The 18,644-nt window shown below is 42.6% G+C and overlaps 1 long non-coding RNA gene across 1 annotated transcript in view; it reads left to right on the top strand.

Annotated features, from left to right (window-relative positions):
- The window catches only part of LOC135051099 (uncharacterized), a 111,218-nt gene extending 93,284 nt beyond the window's left edge, over positions 1-17,934 (top strand). Inside the window, exon 3 of the long non-coding RNA XR_010242033.1 lies at positions 16,596-17,934. This is a non-coding gene — a long non-coding RNA (uncharacterized LOC135051099). The remainder of the gene's footprint in view (positions 1-16,595) is intronic.
- The last annotated feature ends 710 nt before the right edge of the window (positions 17,935-18,644 follow it).

The raw sequence follows: 18,644 nt of genomic DNA, 5'->3' as shown, positions 1-18,644 counted from the left end.
AGAGCTGGGCTATAAAAGGTGGAATTGTCCCAGAGTGAACTTAAAAACCTTCCCCAGTCCAGAGTTGGTTAATGTCAGGTGTCACAAAAACCCAGAAAAGAATGAAGCAACTTCCTCAGTAGCCAGTAAATCCGAGCCCGATAAGGAAAACATCCCTAAAGGTGGAAAGATGAAGAGAAGGGGAAGTTTAGTGGGCAACAGGAAGTTGTCCATTAAAACCACCACTTTGGCCACCATGCCAAAGTGGAGGGGAAGGGGAGGTGGCACAGTGGAGTCGGTGCCACCAACCTTTAATGGGAATAGATTCCAAGGCCAGATAAAAGGGCCTCAGGTGTGTACTTGGGAGAGGAACTTGGGACCCAGGTGTATGGGCCCAAGTTATGTCCCAAAGATTTGTCAGCCCAAAGTAATTGGCAAATGTGAAACCTTGACAATGTCACATGTCACTTTTCTGAGCCATGAAAAGCTGAGGGAAAGGGTATGTGGCAGGAGAGGTACTTTGCCACCTGTAAGCTACACACAGGGTCCTAGGGGTGGATGGGAAGTGTGGATGGACCAGGTTCTCATCCATTTGGCCCAGACCAGGTCTTATAGGCTTCTTAGCCCAAGAAGCTGGTTCATCAGCCAGCACATGTGTGCTGGGTTTAAAGCAGAGTCTCTCCCATGAGACAGGGCTCCTGAAGGCAGTTAGTTGTCCAGGTGATATGCCTGCTAGGGACAGTGGGATCCAGAGGGCTGGGCACTAGAGTCAGGATGCCGGTACTTGGAGGGTTCCTTATTAAATCAGTGGGAGTGAGGCAGGGCCTAACCTCCCTGGTAGTTTATACTAAAGACAGTGATCTTTGTTTTATGTATATCTTTGTTTTGAGCTAGCGGAATAAAAGGTATCCGTTGTCTTTGCACAAGCTTCGAGACGGTCGTTGTTGGATTTTTGTAGCAGAGCACATTCTAGCAAGTCTCCTGTTACAATATATTTCCCCCCTTCTTGTCCTATTAAAAACACCATATTATATTCATAACAAACACCAACCACCTTTCTAAAGATATAAAATAAAGCACTCATATAATAATTAAATGATGTTAAAAATATGACTTGTATATAGTCTGTATGCAACCTAACATGTAATGGGTAACTAGTCCTATCTTCAGTATGTTTACTCATTCTGTTCTTTGTATTTGGTGCTAAAAAAAAAAAAAAACACATGAGAGCATGAGACTGATAATAGTGAAACTTATATTTTTGTATCACTCCTTAGAGGAGTGAGATGGGAGTGAGGGAGGCCTGTAAGGAGGAGGTTTCAATAATAGATATGGGAAAGGATGAGTGAGTGGACAATAGTTATATTTGCATTCTGCAGCTACGAAAGTCACTTATTTATTTCTCTTTTTCTCCATTTGCTTAAGTCTGCGATGGTACTGTGTACAGGGACAAAAATACATTTTAAGAGAAATATAGAGTGTAACCACCAATACAAGCTACTTAATAAATTTACAGGTTTATTACATTTAATTCAGAAAATACAAGATGGACATAAAGGTTACAGGTGACCATCAGCCGACTAGATTAAGCAGAGGTGGGGGTGTCAGTGGTGGCTAGCGTAATGGGGACAATATTCCATCATTACATACACTAGTATATTAGACACAGTGACCATTGAGACGAGGGTTCCCTCCCCCAACACTTTCCCTGGCCCTCTCTTTCTGCAATCCATTGTCCTGACTCCTTCCCCTCTCTTCCCCGCTGCATATATCCACCTCAGGACAGGTCATAGCTGATTATATAGATTTCTCTCAACCACAGAGCAAGGATAGATAGGGATTAAAGTAGGCTGACCATATTATCCTTTTAACCTGGGACACTCATGAATAACACAGGTTCTGTGGCTGCTTAAAACCAGGTGAAATGCAGGCTTGTAGTCAGCCAGCCACAGAACCTGTGTAATTCATGAGTGTCGTGATAATATCATCAGCCTAATTAAAGGAACAATGAAAGTGCATAATAATGTAAGACAGCGTTTCCCAGGGGCATGTCTTGATTCTGTGATGCGGGAGGACAGGTTATTAGTCTCTATGCCAGGGGTGGGGAACCTCAGGTCCGAGGGCCGTATAAGGCCCTTAAAGCCACTTGATCTGGCCCGGCCCACCTAAACGAGAGTAGATGCCCAGCGCCCGCTGAGATTTTACCACCAGCGGGCGCCTGGCTCCTCAGCAGCAGCCGGAGGCAGGAAATCACTCCTGAGCTCCAGCTTCTGGCTCAGGCAGTGTACATATGTGGCTGTGCGGCGCTATGGGAGAGACGTCATGACATCTCCCATAGTTTTGAGGAGACGGAGGGCAGCGGTTCGGAAGCAGGAGCAGGGATGGTGAGCATTGTGGGGTTGTTTTTCCTTTCATTTAGTGTATGTGTGTGTGTACACGGCACTACTAGGGGGCATTTAATGGGGCATAACAAGTGACTGGGGGCAGGCTAATTTTTAAGTTGATAATTTTTGTATGACCCCCGAAGGATTTTATAAATATCCGAATGGCCCTTGGTAGAAAAAAGGTTCCCCACCCCTGCTCTATGCTGTATGCACACTGCAGCAAATACTGTTGGGGTAATTTTAGTGGTGTAAAAATATTAATTTGTCTTAAGAGGTGAAAAATTATTTAACACAGACCCTACCACCAAATATTAATAACTGTTAGAATCCAGAAATTTTCACAGCAGATAAGAACCACTTGGCCCATCTAGTCTGCCCTAATTACATGTATATGCACACATTCGGCTTCATTTTTGGTGGAAAGGCATTTAACCTACTGTACCGGTATATTCTTTTATTTTGGGAGGAAACCAAAGTACATTGAGGAAGCCCACACAAGCACAGGGAGAATATACAAACTCCACACAGTTAGGGCCATGGTGGCAATTGAACCCAGGACCTGAGTGCTGTGAGGAAACAATGCTAACCATACCATCCGTACTGCCCAACTGTTGCATGCCAGAGCCATACAACTCAGTCTCCCCCACATTCCCTAGACTAATGTACGGATGTTTAATCCACTCACTTGAACTCTCCTGAAGCGGTCTTCAACTTCGTCAAATTCCAAGACAATGCCTGTAAATAAAATGCAAAACAACAGTTTTGTATTCGGAAGCTGCCGTTGATGGACACTGTGGCTGGTAGACTGTTTCTATGTACTGTACTACACTGTATGGATGGGTCCTCCATTATCCTGGCTGTTTCTGTGCCTATACGGAGGTTTAGTCACGCCTAGGCGATAGCTTAGGTTGCGGAGTTTAATCACGGACAGACGAATTGAGGCACGATTACATACTCAGCATGCAATACACATCTCCCCCACTGGGTGGCTAATGCTCCACTAATCCAGTACTTTAGTTCAAATAGTGGCGGATTGATCTACAGTACAAGCTCTGGCAAATGATCAGTGATGACTGTAATGTTAATATACAGTCCTGTACTGCATACTGTACACACAGATGGTGATAAATGGTCAGATGGACAGAGTAAAAAAAAAATTGTTTATACAGACACAAAAGAACGTATTAAAACACTTGTCAATTTCCGTGTTACTGCATGTAAGCATACAAGTCCTGTAGACAAAGCAATAGAGTATGCAGACGCAACTAATGTGTGAAAGGAATAATGTAGTTCATTGACTTTAAAGAATGTACAGTGCACTAAATACCATGTTTTGCTGTGAAAAATACTGTGTTTTGGATATGAGCGTCCGAGTCCCCTAACAGCATAAACGAACACCAATGGGAAGGAATTGCTGCTTGCATTACTTTTACACGTGAACTTGTGCATCTTCCAAGACAAGCGGTGAAGTTTTCTGCCTCCCACGCTGAGAGTCCCGGGTTCGATTGCCAAACTGCCAATCTAATTCTTTTTCCCCTGACATTCACTTTATTCTTTTTTTCCCTGTGTAATCCATTGTAATAAATTCAATGGAAGGGTGCACACAGGTTTCACATAAATCAGGGTACATCTGCATGAGCGTCTGATTCCGCTATCTAAAATACACTGTGGTAATGAGCACCCGTAGGCATACCAATAAATATAAATCAGTGTATCCTGATGCAATTAACTCTTCGAGCAACACAGTGCTGTAGATCATCGGCGATAGAGAATCTGTGTTGTACTTTATGAGAAGGGATCACTGCTACTGTACCATTTACACACCTATCAATGCGACTGCAGTTCTCTGTGATTTTCATATACAGAATATTGTAGTATTGTGTTGCACATTTATTGTAACCTGACCTCTCTCCCTGTCTACTGTATGAACTGTGTAGGCTTCCATGGGGGAAGGGGGAAGTGGGATGGGGGTAAGGGGAGGCGGTGGTAAATACCATGTTCAAAGACAAGGCATGCAGTAATCAAAACCAAGGGGAACTGACGTCCTGGGCACAAGATGAACAACATGAGATGTCTCGGATGCACGCCGCTTGGAACGCACGACATCTGGGACTTACGACATCTGAGATACACAACGTCTGAGATGCTCATTGCAGTATGATGGCTGCCAGGGACTGTCCCTATTCCCTAGGTGAGCTCCGACTCCTCATTTGCTGGTGGGACCAAGCTCTTGCCAGCAATGAGGAGAAGGCGAGAGCATACCGGAGGGCATGCAGGGAGATCCTCCGGAAGTAAAACTGGAGTAGGACCGTGAGGTCACTCCAAAGGTGATGGAGTGACCTTGTCCAGGGGACCCCAAGACACCTGCAGGCCATTCGTGACTGTAAGTACAGTACAGTAGATTGCTGTACTTTAAGTTACTGTAATTACAGGTACTGTATAAAACAAGGTCTGCTGTAGCAGCAGGTATCCAGTCTATACAGTACCTGTGGTAAACAAATGGTTAAACAAGGTGCAAACGTTAACCAGGGTCAAAAGATCAACAACAAAAAAATTTCCAATTTTTTTTGCATTTACTATCCATGTCAAAAACGCCACCGCCTAGGTCGACACACCTTAGGTCAACACCAATTGGTTTACACCATATATAGTTTGACATGGCCATTAGGTCGACATGAGTTTTTGAAGAACTGTTTTTTTTAACACGTTTATACGTGGACTATGATTGTGAATAGCAACCTGTGCCGACCACAGCAAGTCACCTTGCCCGAAGCATGACGAGGGGACACGGGGCACTAACTGGGGTTCCCGTTCACTTTACAAAGAAAACGACACCCAAAAAACATAAAACACTCATGTTGACCTTCTTCCATATCGACCTTGATGTCTTTCCACAAATTGGGGTTAAAAAATGTTTTCAAACATTGAGTGTCGCCCTTTTGACTGTCAACCTTTTATTGCTGACCAAATGACTGTCTGTCTTTTTAATGTCTACAGTATCTTCTGTATTACAACCATAGCAGCATTACTGTTTGCCTTAATGTACTTTAAATGACAGTCAGGTGTTGTATGGTGAGGTTCTAAGGGGCATTCATGTTGCAGATTGTGTTCTAAGGGACATTTGTGTTTCAGATACTGTAGTATTTTAAGGGCATTACTGTGGTACAGTACAGTAGATTGTATTCTAAGGGCATTACTGTGGTACAGTAGAATATATTCTAAGGGCATTACTTTTGCAGATACTGTAGTATTCTAAGGGCATTACTGTGGCAGATTGTATTGTAAGGGAGATTTGTGTTTCAGATAGTATTCTAAGGGCATTACTGTGGCAGAATTTATTCTAAGGGACGTAACTGTGGCAGAAATTATTCTAAGGGACATTACTGTGGCCTAATGTGTTATGTGGTGCATTACTCTTGCATAATGTGTTATAAGGTCCATGACTGTGGCAGATCTCCACTTTGTGACGTAATGTGAATATACTACTGGACAGTGCCGTAACTAGACAGTTTAGCGCTGTGTGCAAGAAACTCCATTGGTGCCCCCCATATTAAAAATAGGGCCAGAGCACGCCGTAGGCGTCATGGGGAAGGGACATGGCCATAAAATAATACCAATTCATATTATGCTGCACAGTAGTCTCCATTATTCAAATTAGGCCACACAGTACACAGGTAGAGCCCCTGTCACACATTACGTCAGGTAGAGTCTCCTTTTACACATTACTTCAGGTAGAGCCCCCTTTTACACATTACGGCAGGCAGAGCTCCATACACATTACGGCAGGTAGAGTCCCTTGTACACATTATGGCAGGTAGAGTCCCTTTTACATGTTACGCCAGGTAGAATCACAAGATAGGGTTGGGAGGGAAAGAGACATAAAATACAGAGAGCATCACAGTAACTGCTGTTAATACAGACTGCTTAAAAGTAATCATACAATACAGAGTATTTCTGACACCATACAATGTAATTTCCTCATTAGCAATTAACCCCTACTCAGAAAATTATTAACCACTACAGTATTATATACTGTATCTATTACATAATTAAGTTTATTTACTTTCTCCCCATTTTGCATGTTGTTCCTCTCCTTTAATGTTAACCAGGAACCATTTTGTTTCTTATGTGTGTGGCTATTACAGTAGTCAAGCATGAAATAAATGTGCGTATATTTGTTAATATATATATATATATATATATATATATATATACATACATATATATACATATATATATATATATATATATATATATATATATATATACAGTGTGTATATATATATATATTCAACACAAAGCCTGGCACTCCCCAAGCATACTTCCAACTGCAGCCGGTGCCCTCATAGAAATGTAAACATATATAGCAAAGATGCGGCACTCCAGGCTTAAATGATTCACCACAAGCAAGTAAATACTTTTCCAGCAACGTTTCAGTAGTCGCACCTACTGTCGTCAGGCTTTATTACAAGATTAAAATAGTGTACATACCTTTATACTGTCACCCCCCCGTGTGAATTCCCGCCGACTCGTGCCGGGACTCCTCGCCCGCTGAGCCGCATAGCGTCTGACGTCATCGTCAAGCGACGGCGCCGTGAAACAAACACACCATCACCATAGCAACCAAGAAGCGTGCAGTGTAACATACGAGGTTAACTGTAACAATGTAATGACAATAAAATAACAGTAAAATCAATGATGAGAGGTCTCCCGTACTCTCAAATGGTTAGAATTAGACGCATTAACAGCAGTAAGGAGACGGCAGAACAACAGATAGATAGTCTAATAGACAAGTTGGTAGATAGAGGTTACTCTAGAAAAAGTCTAAAAAGCTCAAAAGACAGAGTTATGGCCCTCAATAGAGACACACTATTAAATACAACTAAGAAAACCAGGGCAGATAGGCCAGTTTTACCATGGGTTAATAAATATAATGTTAATTCTACGCATATTAATTCTATATCCAAAAAACATTGGTAGATTGTAAGTTCAGACAATATGTTACATCTTAGTGATACCAAATTAATGCCCTGTTATTCGCGAGGACAAAACTTGCGGGATTTACTTGTAAAAACAGATATGGCAAAATTAAAGCGAGACTCCTCTAAAAAAACAACTTTTTTGTCGATGACAGTTAAATTAGGTAACATCAAATGTGCTTGTGTCACTTGCCAATATCTTCTGACAGGAGATTCTTTTAACCATCCACATACGGGACAAAGAATCTCCATTAAACATCAGCTAACCTGTAATTCGAGTTTTGTAATATACCAAATTATTTGCCCATGTGGCCTGAGCTACATCGGCAAGACTGAACGAAAATTTAAGGAAAGAATGTCAGCTCACAGGTCAGCCATCCGTAATGCCTTGGACACAGGTGATAGCGAACAGCCTGTAGCCCGGCATTTTGCCCAAAATAAACATCCACTACACAGTATTAGATATAGAATGATAGACTGTGTGGTGGAAGACATGAGAGGAGGCAACAGAGGCGCAAGATTATTGCAATTAGAAACAAGATGGATATTGCGTTTAGATGTAATATATCCCAAAGGCCTCAATGAAAATATCTCATATGCATGTTTCCTAAAATTACTTGCTTGTGGTGAATCATTTAAGCCTAGAGTGCCGCATCTTTGCTATATATGTTTACATTTCTATGAGGGCACCGGCTGCAGTTGGAAGTATGCTTGGGGAGTGCCAGGCTTTGTGTTGAATATATTTGGAATCATCACTGAATAGAGTTGATTTCCTGTCAAGGCACCCAGCTATTGAAAGAATTTTCTGTTACCGGGCAATTCCTGTGGTTCTGGATTATCTAGAACTTGTTGTTTTTAACAGTCACACAGCCAAGTGTTTTTGTGCAGTGCTCTATAGGAGGTCTCAGTTACAGGCAGTACTGTGATTACACTGCGGGGTGATATTTACCCTAATGTTAACATGGAGCAAGCGGATGATCAATTTGGACACTTCAAATTCCCTGTGGGTGACACGTTGACTTTCTCTGAATCAGAGGGAATATTATGTGATAAAGGTATCAATGACGAAGCGGAAGCCATGCCAGTAGAACATATCTTTAAAGAACTACTTAAATTAAAAAAGAAAGAAGTAGACTTCTATCTTCACGGATTATCACTCAGTGATCATTATAAGATTAAGAAAATTCCCCGAGGGTTTCGGGTTAGGAATTGTCCTACTATTGGACGCTATGATGTTCAATTTTGTCGACGCTGGACGGCTATACTAAACAAATGCTCATTAGATCTAATACTTCTGGTCATAGAGCAGTCCAAGAAAGAAATTGAAGTAATCAAAAACAAGATATCAGCTTATGAATTGGTGCACACTTCGGCACTTATAGCCGACAAGGAGGAAAATTGGATGGAAAAGATCCAACAACAAGTGTCCCAATACAAGAGGGAATTGATAGCCTTTAAACAAGAGAAACTCAAAAAGGTGGAACAGGACTATGAAAAACATTCTGTATATAGATGGCTCTCAGACACTAGACCTGAGAGGAGGAGACGACCATTCTTCCGCAGAGATCGGAGACCCTTTGCTAGGTTTGACACAGAGTCATCACAAGAGACCAACAGCGACACTGATAGATCTAATAAGGCCGCTGCCCCTTTAGGTGTGAAAACACGGGGAGAAAGATTCCCAGACAAAGATGGCGCACCAGGAGAAGTGGGCAAAACGAAAGACAGAGGAAGAGCAGGACGTCCTCCAGCAGCCAAAAAGACAACATAGTCAATTTGTCTTCTCATGAACTGACACCGACAGAAATCAGTTTGCTCAATAAAGGTCTATCTTTTATTCCCTCAGTACAATTTGATCCACTACAATGGAATATAGAGAAACATTCTTTGCAGAGAAAAATCAAGCTGAAGGAACATTTCAAAGACAAAGGACAATCAGGAGGAGAAGAAAATCCAATTCCTAAACAACTAAGATCATTTGTCCCAAAATCTTCATTTGAACCAACATCATATAACCCTAGTATCAAAACTTTTATGAGATTGCTGGAAAAGGATGTGGAAGCTGTCACCAATAATGACAGTTCAAGCATCCTAATCTAACCTTACAAGAAAGACAGGCGTTGAAATCATTATCCAACAATCATAATCTGATAATTCGGTCAGCTGATAAGGGGGGAGCAATTGTCCTCCAGGACTTCACTGATTATAACAAGGAGGCTCTTAAACAATTGTCTGATTTACAGGTGTATACAAAACTGCAATCTAACCCTACAAATGTTTGTAAAAAGAGATTGGAAGTTATTTTACAACAAGCATTAACGGTAGATTTAATATCAGAAGATATATTTAAGATTCTTATTCCCGAGTATCCATTGGTACCAATTTTTTATTTGATTCCTAAGATCCACAAAGGGGTGGATCCTCCACCGGGCCGCCCAATTGTGTCGGCCAGAGGGTCGTTATTGCAACCGACAGCTTGTCTGTTGGACTCTCTATTGCAGCCGTTAATTCGGAACGAACCAAGTTTTCTGCTAGACACAACCAACTTACTTAATAATTTAAAGAGATTAACTTTAATTCCAGAGGACACATGGTTAATTACAGTAGATGTAGTAAGTTTGTACACATCAATTCCACACGAGTTTGGATTAAATGCTGTCAAAAGATTTTTGTTGAAGAAAAACACATTTACTTTGGCTAAGGTAGATGTGATATTACAGTTGTTAGAATTAATTTTGACAATGAATTTCTTCTTGTATAACAAACAATTCTACTTGCAAGTTAAGGGGTGTGCGATGGGTCCTCTGTGGCTCCAGTGTACGCTAACATAGTGATGTTTGGGGTGGAAGAGGATCTGTTTTATAACAACCCACTGTTTACAGCACAGGCGTTACTGTTTAACAGGTACATAGATGATTTAATCATCGTGTGGAAAGGTAACCATACAGTATTGGAGAACATTATCACGGAGTACAATGCCACAGAGGGACCCATCAAATTCACCTATTGTATGAATCAGCAGGCTATTAATTTTTTGGATGTGAATATTCAGATAAAAAATTATACACTTACCACTACTGTTTATATGAAGCCAACTGATAGACAACAACTACTTCATGCTAGGAGTTGTCATCCAAAATCAATGATGAGAGGTCTCCCGTACTCTCAAATGGTTAGAATTAGACGCATTAACAGCAGTAAGGAGACGGCAGAACAACAGATAGATAGTCTAATAGACAAGTTGGTAGATAGAGGTTACTCTAGAAAAAGTCTAAAAAGCTCAAAAGACAGAGTTATGGCCCTCAATAGAGACACACTATTAAATACAACTAAGAAAACCAGGGCAGATAGGCCAGTTTTACCATGGGTTAATAAATATAATGTTAATTCTACGCATATTAATTCTATATCCAAAAAACATTGGTCGATTGTAAGTTCAGACAATATGTTACATCTCAGTGATACCAAATTAATGCCCTGTTATTCGCGAGGACAAAACTTGCGGGATTTACTTGTAAAAACAGATATGGCAAAATTAAAGCGAGACTCCTCTAAAAAAACAACTTTTTTGTCGATGACAGTTAAATTAGGTAACATCAAATGTGCTTGTGTCACTTGCCAATATCTTCTGACAGGAGATTCTTTTAACCATCCACATACGGGACAAAGAATCTCCATTAAACATCAGCTAACCTGTAATTCGAGTTTTGTAATATACCAAATTATTTGCCCATGTGGCCTGAGCTACATCGGCAAGACTGAACGAAAATTTAAGGAAAGAATGTCAGCTCACAGGTCAGCCATCCGTAATGCCTTGGACACAGGTGATAGCGAACAGCCTGTAGCCCGGCATTTTGCCCAAAATAAACATCCACTACACAGTATTAGATATAGAATGATAGACTGTGTGGTGGGAGACATGAGAGGAGGCAACAGAGGCGCAAGATTATTGCAATTAGAAACAAGATGGATATTGCGTTTAGATGTAATATATCCCAAAGGCCTCAATGAAAATATCTCATATGCATGTTTCCTAAAATAATAACAGAGTGGGTAATAGCCGAAAGTGTTAACCATTGAGAGGTTCTGTTGCTTTAAGACTCAATATTTATTAAAGTAAGTTAACAAGGATATATATAAGTTTTTTAACAACTTGTGAAATTAATATATAGGATAATATACTGTTATTTTATTGTCATTACATTGTTACAGTTAACCTCGTATGTTACACTGCACGCTTCTTGGTTGCTATGGTGATGGTGTGTTTGTTTCACGGCGCCGTCGCTTGACGATGACGTCAGACGCTATGCGGCTCAGCGGGCGAGGAGTCCCGGCACGAGTCGGCGGGAATTCACACGGGGGGTGACAGTATAAAGGCATGTACACTATTTTAATCTTGTAATAAAGCCTGACGACAGTAGGTGCGACTACTGAAACGTTGCTGGAAAAGTATTTACTTGCTTGTGGTGAATCATTTAAGCCTGGAGTGCCGCATCTTTGCTATATATATATATATATATATATTTCATAGCAGTGAAAGCAGCACTCCAAAACTAATACATGATAAGAGCATGAGAAAGCCAGTGCCCTCCACAGGTAAAACCTTATGGTGACCAAACATGTACTATAGCAGTTGGCGTCACTTACAGCTCCAGTAGAAGGAAGACACAGATGCAGTCTAAGTCAACGTTTCAATGTTAAAAGTGTAACATTTTCATCAGGACAAAGCACAATAAAAAAACACATACCTTTATATCCGAGTCTGACTGTCCATGGAGCCGCGCGCCCACTGCACCCCGCTCAGTTCAGATGACGTCATCATGGAGTGCCGGCCGCAGCATCACTGAGAGTTACAGACACCTGAGTACATCAAACAGAACAGTGAACTAACACCATAGAAAAGTAATAAAACATGGAAACTGTAACCACTTAATAGAGCATCTGAATACGAAGCAACTACAATGTATCAAGATACAGTTACAAAGCGCAACCACATAGCAGATAGAATCATCAATCCCATACGCAATAACAGTTCTAGAGCAAATAAATTATACATCTCAAAGAAAGCATGTTAACCCTGTATATTCGTTTAACCCTTTAGGAGAGAGGGTGTCAAGTAGGTATATCCAACGTGCTTCAGCCTTCAGTAATACTAGACCCCGACTGACACCCCATTTTAAGGGGAGGACATGATTAATAATGCGATGTCTTAAAGACGCCATGGAGTGTTTGGCAGTTGCAAAATGTCTTGCGATCGGTTGGTCGCTATGGCCAGAAGATAATGCTGCCTTAATGTGGTGGTCCTATGTCCTGCCATTTGTTCTTTAAAAGAACACTCAGTTTTCCCCACATAGTGGAGACCACAGGGGCAGCTTAGTACATAGATCACAAATTTAGTCGAGCAGGTGATCCGGTGGCGGATTTTATACCTCTTTCCAGTATATGGGTGACAGAAGCTTTCACCAAAAAGAATATGATTACAGGTGGTACACCCTAGGTATTTAAAACACCCAGGCCTCTGCGGGTTAAGAAACATGCAAGAAAAAAAGGCATTTGTTTCCCCCAGCACCCTGAATGATAACCGTAACCAGATATAAATTCCACATAATAATAGAATTCAGAGATCTTCGTTACACATATTTGCGCAAATGTGTGAATAAGCCCCAAAGCCGCATCAAGGCGTCTCTGTATATTTGGGGTCCCTAGCGCTATATCTAGGTGCAGGGTGTGGCACCCCAAAACACCAGCATAAGCCAGAAAGCCCAGCGTAGCATACCAGTGAAAAAACTATAGTGTTAATAAATTAGTATTTAGGAAGCCGAAGCTATAGAGAAAGTGATACAAAAATTAAATGCAATTAAAATAGAGAAATAGTGTTAAAAAATTAATAAGTGAAAAGTGTTAATAGAATGTAAAGGTATGCCACACTAAGGCCATCCAGCTCAGCCAGTCCAGAGGCACCCCACCTCACACCTCCATTACCCCAATTGGGGGTAATGGAGGTGTGAGGTGTGGTGCCTCTGGTCATCAAATTAATCATATCAGTAAATAATTTTGGCCTATTATACAATCTGACAATTGAGCTCACTATCTAACACTCCCTTGATGCCAGCATACAAGCGAGGTAAAAACTTACAGGATCATTTGGTCAAAACTTTGTTACAGTATCCACCATCTAAGCAAGCAACATCTGACATGTTTCTTAACCCGCAGAGACCTGGGTGTTTTAAATGCTTAGGGTGTACCACCTGTAATCATATGCTTTTTGGTGACAGCTTCTGTCACCCATATACTGGAAAGAGGTATAAAATCCGCCACCGGGTCACCTGCTCGTCTAAATTTGTGATCTATGTATTAAGCTGCCCCTGTGGTCTCCACTATGTGGGGAAAACTGAGTGTTCTTTTAAAGAACGAATGGCAGGACATAGGACCACCATTAGGGCAGCATTAGCTTCTGGCCATAGCGACCATTTGCAACTGCCAAACACTCCTTGGCGTCTTTAGGACATCGCATTATTGATCATGTCCCCCCCTTAAAACGGGGTGGCAATCGGGGTCTTGTATTACTGAAGGCTGAAGCACGTTGGATATACCTACTTGACACCCTCTCTCCTAAAGGGTTAAACGAACATACAGGGTTAACATGCTTCCTTTGAGATGTATATTGTATTTGCTCTAGACCTGTTATTTAGAGTATATAACCATTGTGGAAATATTCTTTAAAAGGTCTACAATACATGCGTATGGGATTTATGATTCTATCTGCTATGTGGTTGCGCTTTGTAACTGTATCTTGATACATTGTAGTTGCTTTGTATTCAGATGCTCTATTAAGTGGTTACAGTTTCCATGTTTCATTACTTTTCTATGGTGTTAGTTCACTGTTCTGTTTGATGTACCCAGGTGTCTGTAACTCTCCGTGATGCTGCTGCCGGCGCTCCATGATGACGTCATTTGATCTGAGCGGGGTGCGGCGGGCGCGGCTCCATGGACAGTTGGACTTGGATATAAAGGTATGTGTTTTTTTATTGTGCTTTGTCCTGATGAAAATGTTACACTTTTAACATTGAAACGTTGACTTAGACTGTGTCTGTGTCTTCCTTCTACTGGAGCCGTGAGTGCTGCCAACTGCTATAGTATATATATATATATATATATATATATTTATATAAAACCCCTTGAAGAAGTCTAAAGGACGAAATGCGTTGAACTTTCCCTCTATGACCTCCTGCTTACTAAGCTAAGAACCTACTTTTTATACATCTCGATTTTTATTCAACTTTTTATTAATATACGTAATTAATTGCTATATATTCATATTTTTATAACAATTGTTAAACTCTGTCTAAAATAAAATTCCCCTTTCTTATTCTGAAAAAAAAATTCTGAAAAAACTTTTTTGTCCTGCTCATTAGAGCCACATACTAGCATATAGACACCATTGGTCGCTTGAACCCCTATCCCCCTTTTTTTCAATTGTTTGTTACAGTATCTTACCAGTACTGTGTACTTAAGGGTCAGCTGACGCCTATATCATTTAGGAGTGTCACTCAAAGCAAAAAATATCTTTTTTGTTTGTACTGGTGGTCATCATCACAAGTGGCGCCGCTTTCTTTTGGTTTTATATATATATATATATATATAGTTGGTAATTGTCCTAAACTGTTGTTTCCCCATCTCCTCCTCCTAGCCTGTCACTTCTTCTATCTCTTCTCCTCCCCACCTGTTGCTACCCCATCTTCTCCTCCTCCCCCCGACCTGTCACTATCCCATTTCCTCCTCCTCCCAACCTGTCTCTTCCCCATCTCCTCCATCTCCTCCTCTGGACCTGTCGCTTCTATATCTTCTCCTCCCCACCTGTCGCTACTCCATTTCCTCCTCCCCCTGAACTGTTGCTACCCCATCTCCTCCTCATCCAGACCTGTCGCTACCGCATCTCCTCCACTGGACCTGTCACTTCTATATCTTCTCCTCCCCACCTGTCACTTCCCCATCTCCTCCATCTCCCAACCTGTTGCTACCCCATCTCCTCCTCCTCCTCCTCCTCCTCCTCCTCCTCCTCCTCACCTGTCGCTACCACATCTCCTCCTTTGGACCTTTCACTTAACCATCTCCTCCTTTGTACCGGTTGCTTCTATATCTTCTCCTCCCCACCTGTTGCTTCCCCATCTCCATCCTCCTCCTCCCACCTATTGCTACCCTATCGCTTTCTCTTCCCGACCTGTCGCTACCATATCTCCTCTCGCTTCCCCATCTTTTCCTCCCAACTTCATTTTACCCACATACTAACAATACTATCAACTCTAACACACTCATCACCCCCCCCCCCCACACACACACACACACACACACACACAACTCTCACCACAACCACACTGACAGCTCTGTCACAAACACCTCCACTGCTCTGCTTCCAACTCACACTGACATGTGACTTCGCATATACTGTATATGTAAGCACCTTCCTCCCCTCCCCTTGACAGGGCACTTGCAGAAATTGTCTCCTCCACACAGCAGATGGCAAGCTCTGGCTCACAGCAGCTACCAGTTGTCCTCTATTCATGGGCGACGCGATGCAGTGCACCGTTGTTTGAGGCTACTCCCAGCGCTGAGATGCACTGCTGCTGGCTGCTCGATACTCCGTCCTCTCCCACGGCCACTCCAATCATGCCACACGCATTCCAGCCTGAGATGCTGGGAGGGAACAGCAGCCCAGCACCGCACTGCTGGGCGCTGGTGCTGCAGTGCAGTTTGCAAATATGCTGGCAGCGGGCGGGTGACAGCATCTAGAGGGTGACTGCTATCACCCTGTTTGCCTGCCTCTGTTTTCAGTCATAAGTATGGGATGACGAGTTTCAGCGGCCCCAAAATTATAAAAAAATGCACAGGCTGGAGGGGGGGTGGGGGGCGCAGATGGCACCCTCACACCCTTCCACTGTGATGTGATGGGAATAAGATGGATTCAGGTGAGTGCTGCATCATCTGTCATCATCTATCAATTTATACTGTAATGAACAGTACTGAGATGGTTAAGGGTGGGAGGGCCACATGTTGATGTGTGTCATAATGGAGGGCTGCATGTTGATGTGTGTCATAATGGAGGGCTGCATGTTGATGTGTGTCATAATGCTAATGTGTGTCACAATGTCTATAAAGGTAGTGTTCTGTCTAATACCCTGGACCTACTGTATCCCAGCCATCATGTATCCTTTGGAAAATATATTTCTTTAATATTTCTCTATTTTTATTTCAGCCATCTACTTTTACTGCAACAGAAGAAGCACCTGAGCTTTCTCAAGAAAGCAGTGTGACCAGCCAGTCTTTGGAATGCAAAGCAGCAACAGTTGCGTAGCCAGTGCCACTGAGAAAACACAAAAAGAAGCTGCATTATATAACTTTGTGCTTACTCTGCAAGTTTTAACAGCACACAATGGGCCTATTTCAGACGCGGTTGGAGTTGCTATCGCTGTTTCCTTGGAAGCAGCAGTGATAGCGCTATACAGTGATGCAGCAGAAGGAGTCTATTACAAGCAGACACCTCATACTACAGAAGTGATCTGACCTGCATCCTAGGATGCAGCATTGGATCACTCAGTCATCATCGGGCTGGTTACTGCACCCATTGTGCTGCGCTAGCCACCCGCGGCAGATATCCGGAAATCTCCGTCCCACAACGGAAATCCCTGACCCTCCCCCTAATCGGTGGAAACATGCCTCTATTTTCACAAATGAAGGCTGTCGCTGCTACCCCAGATGGCAGCAGACTGTCAATAACTGACAGCCTGCTGCCGTCCTGCATCGCAGAACCCATTCACGCACGTGCAGAATGGATCTTGCGCATGCGAAAAGTACCGATAATCAGTACTTTGTGTCACAATATGCAATATTAATACTGTTCCACCCACAGGCCGCAGTATCCCCTAGGTGGAGGGGAGGTTGGGGGAGACTTTGATCAGCACTGATCAGTGATCAATGAATAGATGCTGTGCGATTGTGCCTTCATAATGCTAAAAACAGGTTCATGGCATGAGGCCACACCCCTCCCATCCAAGGCCACACCCCTAAAGTCTAAAACCATGCCTCTTTTACTGTTGCATGTGTCTATGAAGTTCATGGGAGCAAAAGTTGTGAGGTATGCAGATAAGTGGGATGCATTTGCTTCCATTCCGTATTGAAGATATGGGGCGGGATGTAATGCTGCCCATATTCGACAAATGCGTGGGATGCCAGCTGAACTCAGACGCTTTTTAATAGGAGCAATCACTTACAAGGCATGGTTTTGCCTTGTAAGTGAATGCCTCTTTAAAAAACGTCTGGGTTCGGCCAACATCCTGTCCCCAGGCCTTCAGAATGGAACACAGTATTCTAGATGAGGCTGTACCAATAACCTATACAGGGGCATTATTACTTCTTTCTTTCTGCTGCTAATTCCTCTCCCTATACAACCAAGTACCTGACTTGCCTTATTTATTGCCTTGTTACATTGCGTGCCTGCCTTTACGTCACCTGAAATAGTGACTCCAAGATTCTATTCCACCTCAGTAGTTTCCAATATAGTGCTGTTTATATTATATTTAGCCTTTGGATTTTTGAAACCCAAGTGCATGATTTTGCATTTTTTGGCATTAAACTGTTGTTGCCACACTCTTGACCATTTCTCTAATCCAGGGGTGTCAAACTCGTGGCCCACGGGCCACATGCGGCTCCCTCCACTTACTTTTATGGCCCGCGGGCAGTGGTTGGGCAGCCTGACCACCTTTCTCCGGCGGCGACGAGGGTATCTAAAATCAGATGCCAGTTCGTGAGCAAATCAGAGCTTAAAGAACGGCAGCCAATCAGGAGCTGCTGGTCCGCGAGCTCTGATTAGCTCATGAACCGGCGCCTATCTTAAGATTCTCGCGCCACCACCGGAGACTGGACTGAGGAGAAGGAGAGGCGCGCGCTGTTCTCTTCTGCCCTCACACACAGCCAGGTATGACATCCCCGGCAACAGGCAGCAGCAGCGGTGAGCACATTGGGGGTATATGTTTTCTGGCACAGTGTGGGCATATGATTTCTGGCACAGTCTGGGCATATGTATATCTGGCACAGTGTGGGCATATGTTTTATGGCACAGTGTGGGCATATGTATATCTGGCACAGTGTGGCCATATGTTTTCTGGCATAGTGTGTGTTTTCTGGCACAGTGTGGGCATATATATATTTGGCACAGTGTGGCCATATGTTTTCTGGCATAGTGTGTGTTTTCTAGCACAGTGTGCGCATATGTATATCTGGCACAGTGTGGGCATATGTATATCTG

The sequence above is a fragment of the Pseudophryne corroboree genome, chromosome 2, assembly GCF_028390025.1.
Source record: "Pseudophryne corroboree isolate aPseCor3 chromosome 2, aPseCor3.hap2, whole genome shotgun sequence".
Taxonomy (NCBI): Eukaryota; Metazoa; Chordata; class Amphibia; order Anura; family Myobatrachidae; genus Pseudophryne; species Pseudophryne corroboree.
This window is presented reverse-complemented; position numbering and strand designations above follow the sequence as displayed.